This window comes from Mustela erminea, chromosome 18 (genome assembly GCF_009829155.1).
Source record: "Mustela erminea isolate mMusErm1 chromosome 18, mMusErm1.Pri, whole genome shotgun sequence".
Classification (NCBI taxonomy): domain Eukaryota; kingdom Metazoa; phylum Chordata; class Mammalia; order Carnivora; family Mustelidae; genus Mustela; species Mustela erminea.
The window spans coordinates 5,246,385-5,266,151 of record NC_045631.1 but is presented as its reverse complement, the minus strand read 5'-3'; the positions used below and the strand labels follow the sequence as shown (position 1 = coordinate 5,266,151).

The 19,767-nt window shown below is 43.7% G+C and overlaps 1 protein-coding gene across 2 annotated transcripts in view; it reads right to left on the bottom strand.

The window, feature by feature from the left end:
- SHISA6 (shisa family member 6) overlaps nt 1-19,767 on the bottom strand; it is a 276,947-nt gene that overhangs the window by 102,284 nt on the left and 154,896 nt on the right. The gene's annotated exons all lie outside the window — the stretch shown is intronic.

Genomic DNA, 19,767 nt, shown 5'->3' with positions numbered 1-19,767 from the left:
ATAACACAACTAATTAATGAATTGGCTAATAATTAAACAAAGACCATGTATCAAGCATGGAGATTGGCAATGCAAGGGTGACCTTAGGGAGCAGTGCAGAGTGAGAAAACCTTGTAGAAATATGTCAAGTAGGTGTGGTCAGAATCCTCCTCCACCCTGGCCCAACCTGTCAAGGTTCAAATGTCATCATAACAGGTGACATCACATATGACATAACAAATGACAAGTGTCATTCACTGCTATTTCCAGTCTTACCATCACCAGCCCCACCTTCAGCGGTATCAGTCCCAATATCCCAGAGCCAAGGCCAACACCATCAAGGCCATGTTGGTTGTTCTGCAAACCACATCCACTATTACATCTGCTCCTAAGGACCTGGGGGTTTAAGGACTCACTTGTGGAATCATAAAATGAGTAAGAGAGATAGATGGCACACTAGCATTAAAAACAACAGGCCAGTGCATGGAGTGGAATGCACCTTGGGCCAGGAGAAAATTACTCACTTGGGGAATCCACCTATTTGGCTACCAAAGAGCACAAGTGTGCTCATGGATTAGGGAACAAACCTACTCTCAACTTGAACTTGAGATGTATAACAAAGAAATGCATTACCACAAAAGAATGCTAAGTTGATGCTGTCCAGGGGAGAAGGCACTCATGATATTCTACCTCTGGTTGCAGGCACAGTTATGGAGGACATCTTCCTGCAAGTGTAGGCACATGCTGACCCATATCCCACGTCAAGATGGCACTGCACTTCATCTCTGTACCCTTTCTGCCTTGAAACCTTCTCCAAACCCTTGGGAATCCTTAGTTTTTCACCCAATGACAGCCTGGAAGGATGGGAATTATATGGTTCTGGGGCGATCTTTGGCCAACAAGAGACAGGAACCAGAGGATGGGTACCCCAGCGTCCCAGTCCTTTAGGTTGACAATTTTGGATACTTGCCAGAGACTGCACCTAAATCAAGCCCCTTCCACCTGCAGCAGCACTCTGATGTCACAACCCTATATTAGCTTTCTCTTTCCATCTCTTGTCTCCCTGCCCCTCACTATGGCTTCTTTGGAATAACCTCCCTGAAGCCAAGATCCTCTCCCAGGCTCTGCTTTCAGGGGAATAAGCTAAGGGAGCCACTATGTAGCCACACATGTATTATACACAGGAGGTTAGTGGGTTTTCCCATGACCGTTAGCTTTAGTTGGGTGGCAGTTGTTCTGTGAATAGCCATCTGTGACTCTGGCCTTATGGTTGGAAAGGCCAGATTTCCAATGACGGTATCACCAAGTTGAAAATCAAATCTTACAATTCCATCAGGCTCTTCCAAAGTCTAAAATGGAATCCTTTGTGAGAACAACTAAGCCAAGAATGTCATATTAATCAGTATTGTTCAGCTGCCTCAGGATCCATTCATTCACAGTCAACAACATAGGTGTCATTCAGTGCCTGTATTAGTCTGTGGCTTGAATAACAAGGATTTATTTCTCACAATGGGAAGCTTATGATCAAGGTTCTGGCAAGGTAGGTTTCATATCCTAAGGTGTCTTTGCTTGGCTGGTAGGCACCCAGCATCTCTTCTCTGTACACACAGGAAAGAGAGAGAATGAGCTCTCTAGTTGAGAGAACTAACCCTAAAAGACTAAGGTCCTAACCTCATGTCCTCATCTAACCTTAAGCATCTCCCAAAGGCCTCACCAAAAAGTACCATCACATTGGAGGTCAAGGCTTCAACATATGAATTTGGGTGAGACATGAATATTCGGTCCATAGCAGTCCCTCATTCAACAACTTTTAACTGTTTCAATCTTTAAAATCTGTGAAAGAGATTTAGAGATGTGGTGATAAGTTCGCCCTTCCCTCTCTGTCTCGAATCTTTCTTCTCATTTCAGGTTAAAGACTGTTGAAATATACTAGATAAGGAGAGACAAGAGTGATGTGTTAAACTGGAAAGAAACTGAAATGTGGGAGATAGTGGGAGCTAGGTACCAGTTAAACATTACAGAAAAATTACATTGTGGAAAACTCTAGATGTGACACAAGGCACAACTGAAGAAAGTGAAAATGGATTTGTCTGAGCCTTACGACACTCCTGCCTTATGCTAAAACAATATGGGACTGCCATGCTTGTTAACCTGGCAAGGAATGGCAGAAGGGTGGTCAGATGGCTGTGGGGCTCAGGCCAAGTTCAGCCTGTGTGATGATTAGACATGGCTGCCAATACTTGTGAGGAAACAAGGGAGGAAGAAGATGTGTGCTGTGCTAAGTCTGGACCCAGGTAATTGGACAAGGCATCTCTCATGATATATAAAACTGGTTTCTGGACACACCTGAGGGGAGTGTATACCTGCTTCTGGCCTCACATCTACTTTTCCCTCTGTGGTTACAGCTTCCTGATTTCCTTTCCAGTCATTCAATGTCATCCATTGGATGTAGTCTTGTTTAGCAAGGGAGTAAGATGATCTCCTGGGCCTTTGTGTCTTGAATGGAGTCGGCAAACATAAGGACAAAGAATAGCTGAAGGTCATTCAGTCCATGGGAGGCACCTGCTCAAGGGTCTTGGGTCCTGAGTATTTCTCAGCCAGGACCTCCATCCTCCTCTTTTCTACTTTTTTAAAGTTTTCTGAATATCATCTTTTAAAAAATATATTACAGCCTTATTGAGATATAATTCACATACTAGATAATTCACCCATTTGCAATATACAACTCCCTGATTTTTAGTATATTTAAAGAATTCTGCAACCATCACCACAATTTTAGAACATTTTCATCATTGCAAAAAGAAACTCTGTACACATTAGCAATCACTCCCCATTTCTCCCCAGCTCTCCAGTCATACGCATGCACTACCCTACTTTATGTCTGTACAGATTGGCCTCTTCTGGACATTTCTTATGGATGGGATCACAAAATATATGGTCTTCTTTCACTTTGTGTTGTGTTTTTAAGCTTTGTCACTATTGTCAGTCCTTCAGTCCTTTCATGGCTGAATACTACTCCATTGTATGGATATTGTATATTTAATATATCCATCCACCAGTTGATGGACATTTGGGTGGGTTTCTCCCTTCTGTTTTTATGACCTACCTGATGTCCTTCCAATAAATTCTTTCTCAAGTTAGGTTAGGCAGGTCCATCTTTTCCTTGCTTGAAGCTAAACCACTGTAACAGACACAATGTTCTCTATAGATGTCCACAGATAATATCTATTTCAGATGTGGTGACCCTAGGGCCCACCAACCCTGTGATTCATTCAACTTCAGCCTTTCATACAGGATTCTCAGAGAGGTAGGCTGAGCATGAACATTAGGGCAGTAAACCAGAACTTACATAACTGGATGCTTGGGGTATCCTCCTAAGGGTTCCTTTTGCACTGACTCTGAGCTGGTGTCCACCCTGCCTCCAGTCCCAGGGGCATTGCTCATAGCCAACAGCAGAGCCCGCTCTCTGTACAGGTGTGAAGTCACAGAAACCTAGCATGGCTTCCCATTCTTTAAGTTTCCTCTCATCCCCTCACCACCACAGAACCCTTACTTATCCTCTCTTCTCTGACCTTTCAATGTCCATCCTCATGGAGAAACTTAGACCTGTGTCATTTTGTTCTTTCTTACAAGCAGATCTGCTTTTAGGACTCCAGAATTCCTGAAGGGCACCCTGGGTGGCAAGGTATGTCAAACCAGTTTGTTCCATCTACCAAATGAGGATCAAGAGTGGTGGGACCCATCAGTGATGTTTCTACTGTATTTGGCCACAGAAGCAATTCTTCAAATGGATCATAGATGGAGATTGACAACACGGGGGAAGCCAAGGATGAGTTACTCTGGTTGTTTGTTTGTTTGACTTAAAGTACCCAAATACCCTTTGGAAGGTGTTAGAATCCCAGCCCCAAGTCCTGGTGTGTTTGCACACCAAATAATTTAGGCTTAAGGAAACCAGATGTTGCATGGAGAGGGAGAGGTAATAGATAGTGTTTGGGTGAAATCAACCCCAACAGTGGGGTTTCCTGGATGGACACAAAAATCACAGGGTGGAAGCTTGAAGAAGAAATCACCCCAAAAATGATCTTCGACTTGAAAACCAAGAGGCAGAATTAGAAACCCATGCTGTCCATAATGTCTCTCACTTGGGAAGATTGCTTTTCCCTCAGAACAAGAGAAAACGAGATTCAGTGTATCATCAAACATGCTACTTCTCTGACTCACTTGATATCCTCTGACTTTTGAGCAAAGTCTGATGAAGCGACACAACCCCTATGTAAATGGGGTCAGGGAGGTGTGTGCTAACGGGACAGAGCCACAAAGGGGGTGTGTCTCTGCTGTCACCTGTGTGGACAGGGCAGCCTACCAAGGGACCTGCATCCATCCAGGATTGGTATGTGTGAGCATCAGCAAGCCAGGGCTGCAACCCCTCACCAGTGGTATGGGGGGCAGAGGAGAGGCACCTGTAGACAAATGAACTGCTGAGTTAGAGATCCAGGCAGCTTAAACCAATCCCACCTCCCAATGGAAGAATGCACGGGTCCCTGATGCTTGTAATGCATACTCATCTATGCCTGGGACCCTCCCCAAACTGTCCCCAACCTTGACACCCAACCTTATGGGTATTGGTCTCCAGCCTGGCTGAGGGGACACCAGCTTAGCAAATGCCTCCTCCCGCCACCAAGGCTCCTCGGTGACAAGGACGCTGTTCCACTTAAGCCTCTTTCAAAAGCCCCTTGCTGAGCTGTATGTGTTAGATTGGGCTCAGGAAGGGATAACAGGACTCTGGCTCTGTTCGTGCTCTTGGCTCTTCCAAAGCAAGGAGCGTCCAGAGCAAATGAGGTGGCGGCAGGGTTCTCATCTTGCCCGTGAGTCATGCCGCCGGTCCCTCTGGTCCTGACCCCAGCCAGTTATGTTCAGAAATAGAAGGCTGCTGGAGGCAGGCGCCATGGGGCGCAGGTACCCAAGGTGAAGGTGAATGTCTGCCATGCCCTCACACCAGCCAGCTGTAAGCCAGAACTAGAGCTCCTCTCAGGGCAGCCTCCACACCTTCCAGAGAGGACTCTGTTCCTTCATCTTCCCTTCAGAGACACATCAGTCAGGGGAGTTTGAATCCTCCCCCACCCCACCAAAGCTCAGAGACTCCTGACGATACGAGTTTCTTTCTTTTTCATGATATTGGCCATTGTGGATTGGTGGCCATTGTGGGTTGGTAGCCATTGTGGCTTCATGAAGCGTTGACATGAGCAAGTCTGCACCTCAGTCACTCAGGGACTCAAACTTTGCTGGTGATACAGAGACCACAAGGGTTTTGAAATCAAACACTCAGGTCTGGAAGTAACACGTGTCTTCTCACAACATACGGACCAGAATTCGTTTCCCAGCCCTGCTCAATCACAAGAAGAGTGGAAAGTACGGTCATCTGCTGGGCACAGAGTAGAAAGAATGGAGGCACTTGACAAACAGCACTAAAGACCATGATGAATGGGAAAATGATCTTTTAGAGACAGGAAGAACTGACTACAGTTGTAAACCCATCCCTTCCTTGCTGCATGACCGTAAGCAAATTCTGGAAGTCTGTGAACCTCAGATTCGTTCAATAGGGCACCAATAATTATTAGCCCCCTTCCCTCTTTTTCCTATTCAAATCCCTAAACACAGGTAACTTATCTTGAAGGACACGACTGAATAATCACTTCTACTCTAAAGGGCAAATGTAGATAACAACTTAATTTATTGATTTTTCCCCCCAGTTCCTATGAGGGGCATTTGCATTTTTAAGAAAGATTTTATTTATTTATTTGACAGAGAGATCACAAGTAGGCAGAGAGAGAAAGAGGAAGCAGGCTCCCCACTGAACAGGGAGTCCAATGTGGGGCTCAATCCCAGGATCCTGAGATCATGACCTTAGCTGAAGGCAAAGGATTAACCCACTGAGCCACACATGTGCCCCGGGTATTTGGGTTTTGATGGGCAAAATTCAACTGGACAGCTAGGCTTGGACCCCCATGGGGTGCAGCCCTTTGACATGGCTCCCATGATTCTCTGCCCCAATATCAATCCCCCTGTGGGATCAACCTCCCCTTGAATGTGGGCCAGACCCAGGGACTTGCAACAGGGATGGGTGTCACTTTTGTCACCCTCTCTCTTGACTTCTCTGATGAAGCAAGTTGTCTTACTGTTGGAAGGGGCCCATGTGGCAAGGACCGGAGGGTGTCATCAGGACAACAGTCCCCAAGGAACCAAATCCTGCCAATAAATGCTGAGTGAACTTAGAATTGGGTTGTCCACCCATCAAGCTTCAAGTTGACTGTGGCTTTGGCCAACCCTGGGATTTCATTCTTGGGGGAAACTATTATCTAGAGGCACATGGGGACAGCCACACATGCATTCTGACCCCCAGCAACTGTGGGGTAATTTATGTGTGTTGTTTTAAGGCAATGAGTTCAGGGACCATTTGTTACACAGTCACAGACAGCAGACACAAATCCCAGTATTCTGCTGGGTGGAGCCACCATGAACGGGTAGAATATATACCTTCTTTCTAGAGATAATCTCACTGCCACTACCCAGTCCCCATACTTGGCCTCCACTCTTTTAAGCAGGGACAGTTCTCTCATTAAATCCTGCCTGGCCACTCTCAGAGTGGGCTGTTTTACAATACACCTGTGCCTTCTTTGACCCCAGACTTTCTTAGGGCTGATTAACTCTGCCTCAGTTGCTTCAAAGGACTGAACACATCTGCGTTTCCCACCCCTATTACAATTCTTTCATCAGGAGACAGTGTGCTGCTGGGGTGGGTAAAATCCCATTACCTGGTCTCAAGCTCAGTCCCACCACTTATTAACTCTGTGCCTTTGGGACCATTATTCCACCTCCCTATGCTTCCGTTTTCCTAAGAGTAAAAGGAGGATAAAATAGCAGTCAGGGGTTTCTGAAGGTAAAATGAAATATTACACGTGCAGACACAGCATAGCTGCAGGGAGATGGTTAGCTACCATTAACTACAGACTTCATGCTTCACTTGACAGGTGGAGCGTTTGTATCTGGTGAGCAGCTATCTGATACTCTCTCCAGTCTCTGCCATTACACTCAATCTAAGGCAGTAAACTGAGGAAGAGCCAGGCCAAGAATGGCCCCGGTTCAGCTCAGCTGAATGGGCTGCTCCCTCTCCCACCACCCAAGACAGAGAGCCATGAACAGACGGCAGGACATGGCATATGGGGGTCTTATATCACTTCACCTATGAGGTGGGCTGGGGTTCTCTGTTCTCCTCCCCTTCTGTTGGCCCTCAGACCGCCCACTTCTGCTGTGAAGGGAGTCCTTTCATAAAAGAATTCCCATCAGTGAGGTCAGGAATATAACTCATGAAAGGCAGGTTGTTTGGAAAATTGGGGGGAATACTTGAATGATGGATGACTTTGCTAATTAACCAACCAACTTGAAGATGCTTCACTCTGAACAGTGAGGCCTGGGTTGGGATGGAACATGACCATGCAGCCTTGAGGGTGTCCTGGGAGTGGGCAGAAGAAAGTGAATGAGTGAGGGGTTTGTCTGGGCGTTTTGACCAAAAGGCAACCAGAAGAAGACTTAGGGGAGGCTTTTTTTGCACAGGGCTCTTGAGCGCATTCCTGATTTATGATGCAGAGTGCCAAGCTGCTTCTGGTAAAATCTTTGTAGCTGCCACAGGGTTGACATGGGAGGGACTGCAGTGCAGTTTTTGTGGTTGTTTTCTAGACCCAAGGAACACAGGAGAGGAAGCTGGAGCTGGTAAACAGTTGAAGGTGGAGGATCTGGGGTATCTAGGTCAACAGATAGGGATGGAAGGATAGGGAAATGCTTCCCCAGTCCTCCCCACCTCCCCATGTGTTACTCTCCACCATTTCCAGAGTTATTGGACTCTATGGGAATCACAGCTGGCAAATGTTTCCTGTGCACCCATTAGGTGTAAACATACCTATTTTTATTCCGAGTTATTAAGATGGATCTACTTGAGGTTTATTAAGTTTGGAGAGGGGTTCAAGAATAAATACAACATTTTCCTTGCAGTGCTATGAAGATAAATGATTTACAGAATCCCATGTTCTTCTTCTTTTTTAACTTATTTTTTTTGAGAGAGCGAGAAACAGAGAGAGCAGGAACAGTGGGTAGAGACAGAGGGAGTAGCCGAAGCAAGCTGCCTACTGAGCAGGGAGCCCAAAACGGGACTCAATCTCAGAACCCTGGGATCAAGACCTGAGCCAAAGGCAGACGCTTAACCAGTGGAGCCACTCAGATGACCCACATGTTCTTTTTCTGAGAGAGGCACCATGGGCAGAGTTGTTACCCCGTCTTACACAGTGCCATTCTCCAAAGCTGCACACAGCTTCCCAATCCTCTCTTGGTAAGATGTCATGCTCTATCTTCCACAAATCCACATAACCTCCCCTTAAACTTTCCTTTTTTACCATTGGGGAATGTCTCCTTCCCATTATTTCCCATGATACCATTCTTTCATTCTACTTAGAACTCATGCGACTCCATCTTTTGAGTGGAAGAAGCCTCTCTGCTGACGTCATGAATACTGGAGACTGAAAGGCAATATGTATTTGTGCTCACACAGCCCTTTTGAGCTTCGAATGGCCCACTCTTTTAAGATTTCTTTCTGGCTCTTTGTCATTCTGGATACAATGAGACTTAACATTCTTAAGACCCTCCTTACTGGGAAATCACTCCTGTCACTTTGTGGGTTGTGGTGGACATACTGTTTGGCCCTCCGATAGCCAGTCGTCTTCTTGTGGTAACTGCATCCTAGTTTCTGTCTGGGGAATTATATCCTCCACCACTTCCCATCTGTGTGGCTGAGGCAAAGCTGTGCGCATTCCACAGTGGGAGCTTGTTCACCTCAAGTAGTTCAGCACGTAGACCCTGACCCTGTCTATGATGACTGGCTCCATGTTGGGCTCAGAACTCTATCAGAGCTAATGAGACACAATGAGTGTTTCACTGGGGCTTCAGGGAAGGAGATTTTGCTTCTCTTGCAGAACAGAAAACGTAGAGGATTTAAAGGCTGGAGCTGCTGTCGCCATCTGGCTACAACCACCATCTGGTCTACCACGTGATGCCTGAGAAGGAAGCCAACATAACGAAAGCCAATGAAGATTAAAAGAAAAAAAATAAAACACAAACCTGGGGCATATGATAGTATTTTTGAGCTCCCAGTCTAGCTGTGCCTCCAGCTAGACCTAGCCATGAGTTTTTCATCTTACACAAACCAACAATTTTTCACTGTCCCTAAGCCAGTTTGGACTGAATTCTCTGTCACTTGAAGACAAAGGAATCCTCACTAATACAGCTGCATTAGCGAAAGCCATTTTTATGCCCTAAAATGTGGCCATCTGAAAAGTCAAAGGAAGTAGAACAAAAGAATGCTGGAAATGGAAAGGATCTTGTTGATTGACAGCTCCAACCCCATTGATTAAAAGATGAGGAAACGGAGTCAGAGCGGGGATGTCTGTGCATGTGTTCACATAGTTGCTTGGTAGCAGAAACGAGGGAAGGACCCAGATTTAACATCCGGTTCTCTTTTTCAGCTCTTCCCACTTATTTACTATCTTTTTTAGAGAGAGAGAGCACAAGCACGTGAGCTCATGAGTGGCAGGGGAGGGGCAGAAGGAGAGGAAGAGGAAGAGAGAGAATTCCAAAGTCGCACCATCACTTCTTCCCACTTAGACTGGAACGGACTCCCAAACTACAAGGGTGAGTATGTTTCCAGTCACTGTCAAGAGCTGACCAAGGTGAGTCACCTCTTCCTTCTCCTCCATGTTTCTCCTTTCCTTCCTTCTCTGTCCTAGTGGATGTGGATTCTTTTCTTTCTTCCTTCCTTTTTTTTTTTTTTAAAGATAGATTTATTTATTTATTTATTTATTTATTTATTTATTTGACAGATAGGGATCACAAGTCGGCAGAGAGGCAGACAGAGAGAGATGAGGAAGCAGGCTCCCTGCTGAGCAGAGAGCCAGATGTGGGGCTCGATCCCAGTACCCTGGGATCATGACCTGAGCTGAAGGCAGAAGTTTTAACCCACTGAGCCACCCAGGCGCCCCAATTCTTTTCTTTTGATATAGATTCTTTTCCTTAAAAAGTTTTGTTTTGAAGTAGTTCAAGCACACAGAAAGTACAGAAATAAAATGGCAGACACGATGTGTTACCACCTAGATTTTTAAAATGTTATTACTTTGCCTTTTTAACTCCAGATTTTTCTCTTGCTGAGAAAGAGGTAAGATACTGATGTTGTCACTGAAGACCTACTCCCTTTTCCATCCCTTCTGCTTTCCTTCTATTTCACTTCTCCATAACTACTATCTCAGATATGGTTGTTATTCCTCTACATTGCTTTGTATTCTAAATATAAGAATAAATACAAAATAACAGTAGATACTTCAGTGTGGGGCTTCATAATTTTATGTCAATAATGTTCTACATATCCTGTCGGAGCTTGTTTTTCTCATTTAGTATTGTGTTTTAAGATATATTAATGTTGATGGAGGTAGATTCCTTCATCTTTATTTGTGCAAAATGTATTTATTTTGTCTTACCTCCTGAATGACAGTTTAGCTGGTTATAGACTCTCAAACAGATTGTGATAGTGCCATCACAGTGTTGTCTGGCATAATTATACATATTGATAAGTTTTCTGCCAGTTCAAGTTTGTTTGTGTAAGGGACCTGTCATTAATTTCTGTCTGCTTTAAAATGTGACCAGAGATTTGGGGTTTTGATTATTTCACTTGCTTGTGTTTTTCAAACCCATGGATTCAAGTCACTCATCAATGTTGGAAAACATTTTATCATTATCTGTTCAAATATTGTTTCTCCCCTATTTTCTATGTATCTTTTCCTTCTGGAACATAAAACATATTAGTTATTAGAGATTTGCAGATTTTAAACTATTTGACCTAATTCTCCCTTTGTATACTTTTCTCTCTGCTCAGCATTCTGTATACTTTCTTGAAATGATTTCCCATCTACTAATTCTCTCTTTGGTGGTGTTTGATCTATTATTTAACCTCACCACTTGGTTTTCAATTTCAGTTGTGACTTTTTCCACTCTAGAAATTTTATACTTGGTTCTTTTTCAAAGCTACTTGTTTCTTTTTCAATAAAATTTAATCTCTTATTAGTATGATAAATCCTCTTTCTTTATATTTTCAATAATTTTAAGAACATTTTTAATATACTTTTTCAGATTGCCCTATTTAGGTTCTAGAAGTCTAATTATCAGATACTTTGGCTGTATGGTGAACTTTTTTCCTTTTTCCTTCAGAAATGTCATGGTTTGCCTTTCCCCTATATTTCTGTTTATGCTTACACTGAACACTCTAGTTGTATCATTTTCTCAGGATCAATTTTTCTGTTTTATTTCATTTTTATTTTTAGAAAAATTTATTTACTTTGGAGAGAGTTCAGGGGAATGAGGCAGAGGGAGGGGGAGAGAGAACTTCAAGCAGACTCCATGCTGACATGACACAGGCTCAATCTCATGACCCTGAGATCATGACCTGAGCCAAAATCAAGAGTCGGACACTTAACTAACTGAGCCATCCAGGTGCCCCAGTTTTTCTGTTTTATGGTGTAGTTTCACCTTGGTGTTTCCCTATAGCTGCCAAGGAATATAAAATCAGACTTCAGACCTCTAAGAAATGCAGTCCTGGTTCTGATTTTTCAGAAGAAACTTTTTTGCCCAGCCAGATGCAGACAGTGAGAGGAAAGCTTCCTTGTCACTGCTCTGTGATGATGGCATATATGATGATATGTATATCCATCATCATATGGATCCATCGTGTGTGTGAGTGTGTGTGTGTGTATTAGGTGTATATATTAGGTGTATAGGTGTAGTATGGATTCAGTCCTTTGAGGTCTCTGATTCTGTTTCCCATTTTGCTCAAGCCTAAGGTTTTGTGTCCTTTGTCTGTGTAGGAGGAAAGAAAATTAAATCCCATAGGTTGCTGGCATAAGAAAAGCACTCTTTTCCACCTTCCAAGAGTAGGCTGCAAAACCAGTCCACACATTTACCAATATGGTTTTAATTTCCTCCTTTTTCCTGGAAGCAGGGATTTCCCTTTCTTTTGAATCCAGCCATGCATTGTAATTTATTTGTATTTTATCCAGAAATTTATAGAAGGCATAGTGTAAGCTTATCTTAGCGGACATGACCTGGTGTATTGACCTCTCTGGATATCCTTGGCCATGTCTTTCCATTGATGGTACTACTTGTGAGCCTCCGTGAAGATCTCCTGGTCCAAATGCATTCTTGTAAGTGCAAAAGGAATGCCCATCTCTGTGCCCTCCTTCGTGGCATGCCACTGGCTTAGCAGATTGTGGTCTCTCTACTGATTGCTCTGGATTCCTCATATCACTCAGAGGCATGTCTTGAGCGTTCATGTGCATACCTCTTGCCTCTAATTCCTGGGTTTTCCTGTTGCTACCGAGGCATGAGACACTGGAGGGCTCTTTGACACATGCAATGTCCCATCCAGCAGGCTTCCAGTGAGGCTGCAGGTGAAGAGATAGGGAATGCCAATTTCTTGCTTTCACCACAGGCTCAGCCGGAGTATTGTTGTTTGTGCCATGGATATTGCTTTCCGGTGCCAGAGAGCTGGTTTCCTAGGTGTCTACTGGAGGGCCTAGGAGGTCAACTCCCATATGCAGGAAAGTTGATACTGCATGGGACAACTTGGACCAAAGAGAGACCAGAGCTACATTATTCTTCTCTCTTCTTCCTTCAAGGTGGATTATTAAAACATGCAGTGGTATCAGGCAGCCTCTCTAAAGACACATGGAGAGACCAAGCAATCTACCATGATTGTTCACAAAGCCTTGATATAACCTTACATTTGCTTTCCTGCTTTTCCAGAGTCACTCCTATTTTCTTCCACACTCCCATTTATCCCCTCCACCCCCTGTCACTGGAACTGGACTCCTTCATATACTGTTAACACCTAAGAATATGTCCTAAGCTCTCTTGTCTAGGGAAGTCAGACTGAGGTACTTATTGCCATTTTATTTAAAGAATCTGTGGCACTGTATCCAATCAGCAATTATTGGGAAAAGGCAGAGAGCCTCTTTGAGAAAAAGGTGTATTCCTTCCTTGTTTTTGTATGGACATCAGCCTTGAACAGTCTCTCCAAGCTTCCATTCTTTCTACCCCATGACCATATTGTATCTTGGTCCTGGACACATGCAAACTGGAGAGGGTTTGTAGAAATAGCTTGCAGTAGAAGATCCAGGCAAGTCAACTTCCAGATTGATGCTATGGGCTATATGTCCTTGACTTGTACAACCCCTCCTTCTTGGTTTATATAATAAAGTTTAACAGTAGACATGGATGGGGCCTGAGAAATCCCCCTGGTGTTGTTATTTCCTCCTTCTTTTTGTTGAGAAAATTATCTTTTCCAGCCATGCCTCTCTGCTGAATCTGCACGATACTTCTGATAGTCATCTTCATTTTAAATTGGAGGCTGGCTAAAATTTCATTGTGGAAACAGTGTTCTTAACATAGGGCTTTATCCCCAGGAAAATGCTACATGGAAACACTTAATCATAAAATCTTAAAATTGGAGAGCTGGAGGAATCCCCTGCAATGCCTGGTATAGGGGAGAGATTTGATATTCATTAAAAAGACTGAAGGCATTGATATGAGGGAACATAAAATGGTGAAAGGGTCTAGGAGATGAGGAAGACAGAGACATGGGATTTAGCTCAGCTAGCAATCATCTGTAGGCTCTGAGTGGGTTCTTTAAAAGAACATGCCCGAAATGGACTTCAGAACACCACTCCCAACTGGGGAGAGTTCCCAAGAGAAGTAAGAGACAGAATCTTGCTTCCTCCTACTATGATGCAATAAGGCAAGTGACCATGTAGGGTTAATTTGGGTGGTGGCAGCATCAACTCCTCCTGGGGCCAGCAAAGGTGGCGATGGGTCCAGCTATGACAAGAACCATGTCCAATCATTCTCTTCCAATGGGGCATGTTACAGCTGTAGCTCTGGCCCCCCTCCTTCTCTACTTGTCAATTATTCCTGGATAGTTTTTGAGCTCAGATCTTCAGCTTTGTTCTTCAGCCCGTGAACTACACGCTATCACTCCAAATACCTTCCTTCTCTGTTTGATTTACAGACTTCGTTCCCACTGCCTTCAGCCCAAACCCTACATGTAGAAGGTCCAAAACCTCCTTTGCTTCTAAAATCCCACAGACTGCTACATAATCCTTTGGATTTTGCAAAGCACTTCTAGCCACACGGTCACAGTTAACCCTCAGAATAACCGTATGTGCATGCCTCACTAACCCTATTACACGTATGGGAACCAATGGAGATTGCAAGCATCAGTGGTTTGCTTGGAGCTCTCCTGACGGGGCAGGACTTGGGCTCAGTTGGATTCCATGTGCTTGTTTTAAGTCACCAGCGGAACCACGAGATGATGACCATGAAGATGTGTTCCACTCTGAAGCTTGCTGGATGATTGTTATTGGTGTTTAAGGTCATCCAGGGTGAAGGCAGCAGAAATGTCACATAAAGGCACACTTGAATTCCAGCCCCAGGTCGTGTCTATTCCTCTGTGTCCCCTCCTTCCAAAGCAATGCTTGTGTTTAGTTACATTTATAGGTTACTATTTTGGTACTCGGTTTTGCAGGTGGTTTTGGCATAGGAGTAAGAAATCTCTTGGTAGTGTTTGAAGAATTGAAGAAATGTGGACCTGGTGTTTTCAACATCCACATGGAGATGTCTGCACCTTGCCCCAAATCCCTAATGGTTCACTTGAGGTTCTCTGACTAATAGCGATCTGATGACATCTATTAAGTGAATTTATGATAGCAATGGAGAAGCTGTTCTGAAATTATCCCAACACCTTCCAAATTGTCCCAACAGTCCGTCTTTCTTAGTTCCTGCCTTTCCTGTCCTAGCTCCTTGTTAAATCTTGCAGCTTACTCATATCCCTTGACGTTCCCGGCAGCCTCCCATCTCCCAGGAAGACAGAAGAAAAGCCAGGTGAGCAGAGAAATGGAAAGACAGGCAGGTCCCCAATTAGCAGCAATCACGGAGCAGATGAAAATGCAATAGAAATGAAATGCTCTCCACTGACCAGAAACACCACTCAAGTAGTTAAAAGGGAAAAGAACAAATCCATCATAGACTCCAGAATGTGACGGTAACAGTGGGCGGGTGGGGTGGGAGGGAGAGGTGCTTCTTTCTCCATCAGACTTTTCAGCACACGCAATGACTGACAGCTTCAACCAGGGGCATGCTTATGCTCCGCTGGGAAAGGTGGGCACAGGGCAGTAATAGTCACAACAACAAACTTATATTTAGATAGCACATTTCAGTTTGCAACATGACGTGGGCAGAGAAGTTATTACTTCTCTTTGGTATATGAGGAAATAGCCTCCAAGATGTTAAGAGACATCACATAGCTGTTCAGTGATGAAGCCAGGAATAAAGCCAAAGAGAGAGAGAGAGAGAGTGTGAGTGTGTGAGTGTGTGTGTGTGTGTGTGTGTGTGTCTTGAGGGGCAGGATGGGGATGGTTGAGAAGGGGATGTGGGAGGAAATGTGTAACAGAGAAGTCTCTTATACAATAAGATAGAGCCAAGAAGGATGATACTCATAAAGATTTATTGATTTATTATTTGGGAGAAAGTAAGAGGCAGAGAGCACACAGGGGGAGGGGCAGAGGGAGAAAATCTCAAGCAGAGGGAGAAAAACTGAGCATGGAACCCAAGTGGGGACTCAATCTCACGACCCTGAAATGATGACCTGAGCCAAAACCAAGAGCCAGATGCTCAACCAACTGACTCACCCAGGTGCCCCAAGAACACTACTAATAAAATATCCACCATGAGATGACATTGAGAGAGTAGATCCCAGTCAAGTAGAGAGGGTAGTCACAGGGCATAAAGAACCAAAATATATTTCACTTTTTTTTTTTTTTTTTGAGATATGGTGACATATTCAGTCTTATTTCCTATATTTGGAAGGTATTTCCTTGTTTTCAAGTTGGAGGCCATATGTGGCTTATATTCAACCTGTACCCCTGGCTCACAAGATAGGGAGGCCACGTTGGTGTTTATTTCTCAAGTCCTCCCCCTTGTCACCCTTCCCTTAAAAATGACCAAGCTAAGTCCTAGATCTCGTCCCTGATCAAATGATAGATGCTGGATTTATTCAGATGGGAACATCCATCCCAGTTACTGATCTGCTGTGCTGCTTCCAAAAAGACCCACACTCTCAGCTCGACTTCTAAAAGTTCTATTCTTACCATGGCCAAAATGTCAGCAGTGACTTTGACAAAAGATGATATGACGTATCTTAGCTAAGTCCTGATATGACCAAAGGTAACATCTCAGAAGTGGCCCCCATCTACAAAAGGCCAAGGGCGTCTCACTGTTTTGTCCATGTCTCAAGGTGAACCTGCAGCGCCATTTCTCTGAATGACTTGGTCATCAGATGGTACCAAAGGTCATGTTGTGATAAGGACCATCGTCTTACATAATCCTGCAACCAGAAGTTCCAGACACTAATTACTCAATATTGTAGCCAACTACTTCCATCTACTTCATATTTTTTGAACAAATTCTCTCTTCTTGCCAATACAAGAATTTTACCGCCTCTTTTTTTTTTTTTTAAGATTTTATTTATTTATTTGACAGAGAGAGAGATCACAAGTAGGCAGAGAGGCGGGCAGAGAGAGAGAGGGAAGCAGGCTCCCCGCTGAGCAGAGAGCCTGATATGGGATTCAATCTCAGGACCCTGAGGTCATGACCTGAGCCGAAGGCAGAGATTTAACCCACTGAGCCACCCAGGCACCTCAACCTTTTTTCTTTCTTTCTTTCTTTTCTCTCTCTCTCTCTTTCTTTCTTTCTTCTTTCTTCTTCTTCTTCTTCTTCTTTTTTTTTTAAAGATATTCTTTATTTATTTGAGAGAGAGAGCAGGAGCGAGGGGAGGAGCCGAGGGAGAAGCAGAGTCCCCGCTGAACAGGGAGCCTGAGCAGGGAGCATCACCTGAGCCGAAGGCAGATGCTTCACTGACTGAAACACCCAGGCGCCCCTTATTACCTATTTTCTTAATTAATAGTATGATCTTTCTGAAAATAATCCTAGTCAAGCTATAAGGACCAGTCCTTAATTTTCAAACCTAGCCAACAGACTAGATGAGTTTCTTACTCTTTCTGGTTAAATAGATGCCGGTTATTTTCTCTTTTAGCCTCTTCAGTCCTACAGGGGTAAAATGATAGCAATTGTTGCTATTATTACTATCCTTTGTCAATCCAACCTGTTTCTAAGTGGTAGTTTTCTTAGCATTTTATTTTCATTCTTCTGGGTTGGTGGTGTTTTTCTTTCTTGCTTTGTTTTGTTTTGTTTTTGCTTAAGAAGTGGACTACACATTTTAGGGTCAGATAGATTTGGGTTGAGGATGTGGTTTATATCCTGAGTCTTAATGCTTACTATCTGTGTAAGTTTAAATAGTTTGGTATCTCTGAGATGCAAATTTTGTAGTTGCAAAGTGAAAACACAAAGACCCACCTCTAGGGCTTCTGAAAGGGTTAAGCCAGACATAAGAAGGACTTAAACATGACAATCCTGGGGCGCCTGGGTGGCTCAGTGGGTTGAAGCCTCTGCTTTCGGCTCAGGTCATGATCCCAGAGTCCTGGGATCGAGCCCCGCATAGGGCTCTCTGCTCAGCAGGGAGCCTGCTTCCTCCTCTCTCTCTGCCTCTCTGCCTACTTGTGATCTCTGTCTGTCAAGTAAATAAATAAAATCTTTAAAAAAAAAAAAAAACCATGACAATCCCTCCAGAAAAGGTAGTTTCCTCCCCCGCAGTTCAGTTGTCTTTCTCAAATTTGGCACCAGAAACGTGAAGTGATGTCTTAGCAAGGAGACATCACACTTTTGCACGTAATCAGTATACACAAAGAGCCAAGTAAATGTGCTTTGGTCTTTAAAAGCTAACACATAAATTATGTTTCTTTAGGTAAACAAACATGGGACGTCCTAAATCTCTGTTTATTTAAGCAATCTCTATAACCCCTGTTGGGCTCAAACTGACAACCCCAAGAGAAAGAGTCACATGCTTTCCCAACTGAGCCAGCCAGCTGCTCCTGTAAGTCCTGAATCTCCCAAAAGCAAAGTAATTTTTGTTCAAACTGAAAAGAATTTTTAGAAGGTTGAGAAGAAAATAATTTAAAAACACATGAGACATGGTATGCATGAGTGGGATTGGAGATCTCTACAGGTCTACTCTCATTTATGAACTCCAACCAACAAGATCAGACTGACCTGTAATCAAACAGTATTTACCATCATCCAATAGGTATGGCCAACCAAGCCAATTCTACTGCCATCTCCGAGGGCCATGATGCAGACTGCACCAAACGGCTCTGATAAGTCACGCAGTAAAGCAATAAACTTTAAATGTTAACGAGTCCTAACTTTTATAAATTTATTTGGTTGTGGGACCATTTTTTTTTTTCTTGGTTCATGGGACTCCTACAAACACATCATAAAGGTAATATTCTGTGAACATGGTTTAGGAAACACTAATCTGTTGGAGGACACCAAAACCTTGGGGCACAGAGACAAAAACCAAGCAGTAAAGAATAGCAAAACCCACCACAAGCTCCTGACCTATAACTGTAGATTGATATGCAAAACTGACATAGCTAATGAACTGCTTCATTAATAAAGATCTTGTTTACACCTTTTACAATTATCAATAATCATCCATCTTAGGTAATATATTCTCGTCTGCTCAACAGCACCACGGTCATAGGAGCCCTGAGTAACTTAGGCATTTGTTTGAATTTTGAGTGTCTTGGCTCTCACACAGGCACAGGGCTCCATCAGTCAAGACTGTCAGTGGATACTTAGGAAGCATGAATTCTTTTCAAGGCTTACTCTAATTACTTTTGCACCACAGATTATAAATAAATAGAACACGGTGCATTCTCCTGGTTAGAAATAAGGGCTTGCGGTCAGACAGAGATGAAATTGAATCCTGATTCTTCCAGAGTGATCTTGGAAAACTTATCTTCCAGATCAGACACCTCCTATGTAAACACAGGGATATTTCCTACTTCGTTAGAAAGTTTGAAAATTAAATCGGACTATCATTGTGGGGTGCCTGGGTGGCTCAGTCGGTGAAGCATCTGCCTGGGCTCAGGTCATGATCCCAGGGTCCTGGGATCGAGCCCTGTATCAGGTTCCCTGATTGGTGGGGAGCCTGCCTCTCCCTCTGCCTCTGCCTGCTGCTCCCCCTGCTTGTGCTCTCTCTCTCTCTGTGTGTCAAGTAAATAAATAAAATCTGAAAAAAAAAAAAAAAAAAGATTCTGCCAAAGCTTAGCACTTGACCAGGTACATAATAAATACATAAGAAATGCTCACTATGATTTTATAAGCTTTAGATCATGAGGCTATCAGTTTTTTTCCTTTGTGAACAATAGCCTTACCTTCAGAGTATACACACACGCGCGCGCGCGCACACACATACACGCGCGCACACACACACACACACACACACATATATAGTCCCTGAAACACCAATGTAGCCAGCAAGTTTCTGCATCCAGACTGATTATTTACCTACATGCCATTTACAAATCATTTGGCTTTCAGGTAAAAATCCTTAGGGAGACGTATTGTTATATGCGGGTGTTTGAAGGTCTCCTTTCATACCTTATCACAGAGTATGTTCCTAGGGAGAGCCAGGAACACAGCGGGGAAGGTGGCCCTTCTGTACTCACAGATACTTTGCAAGAATTA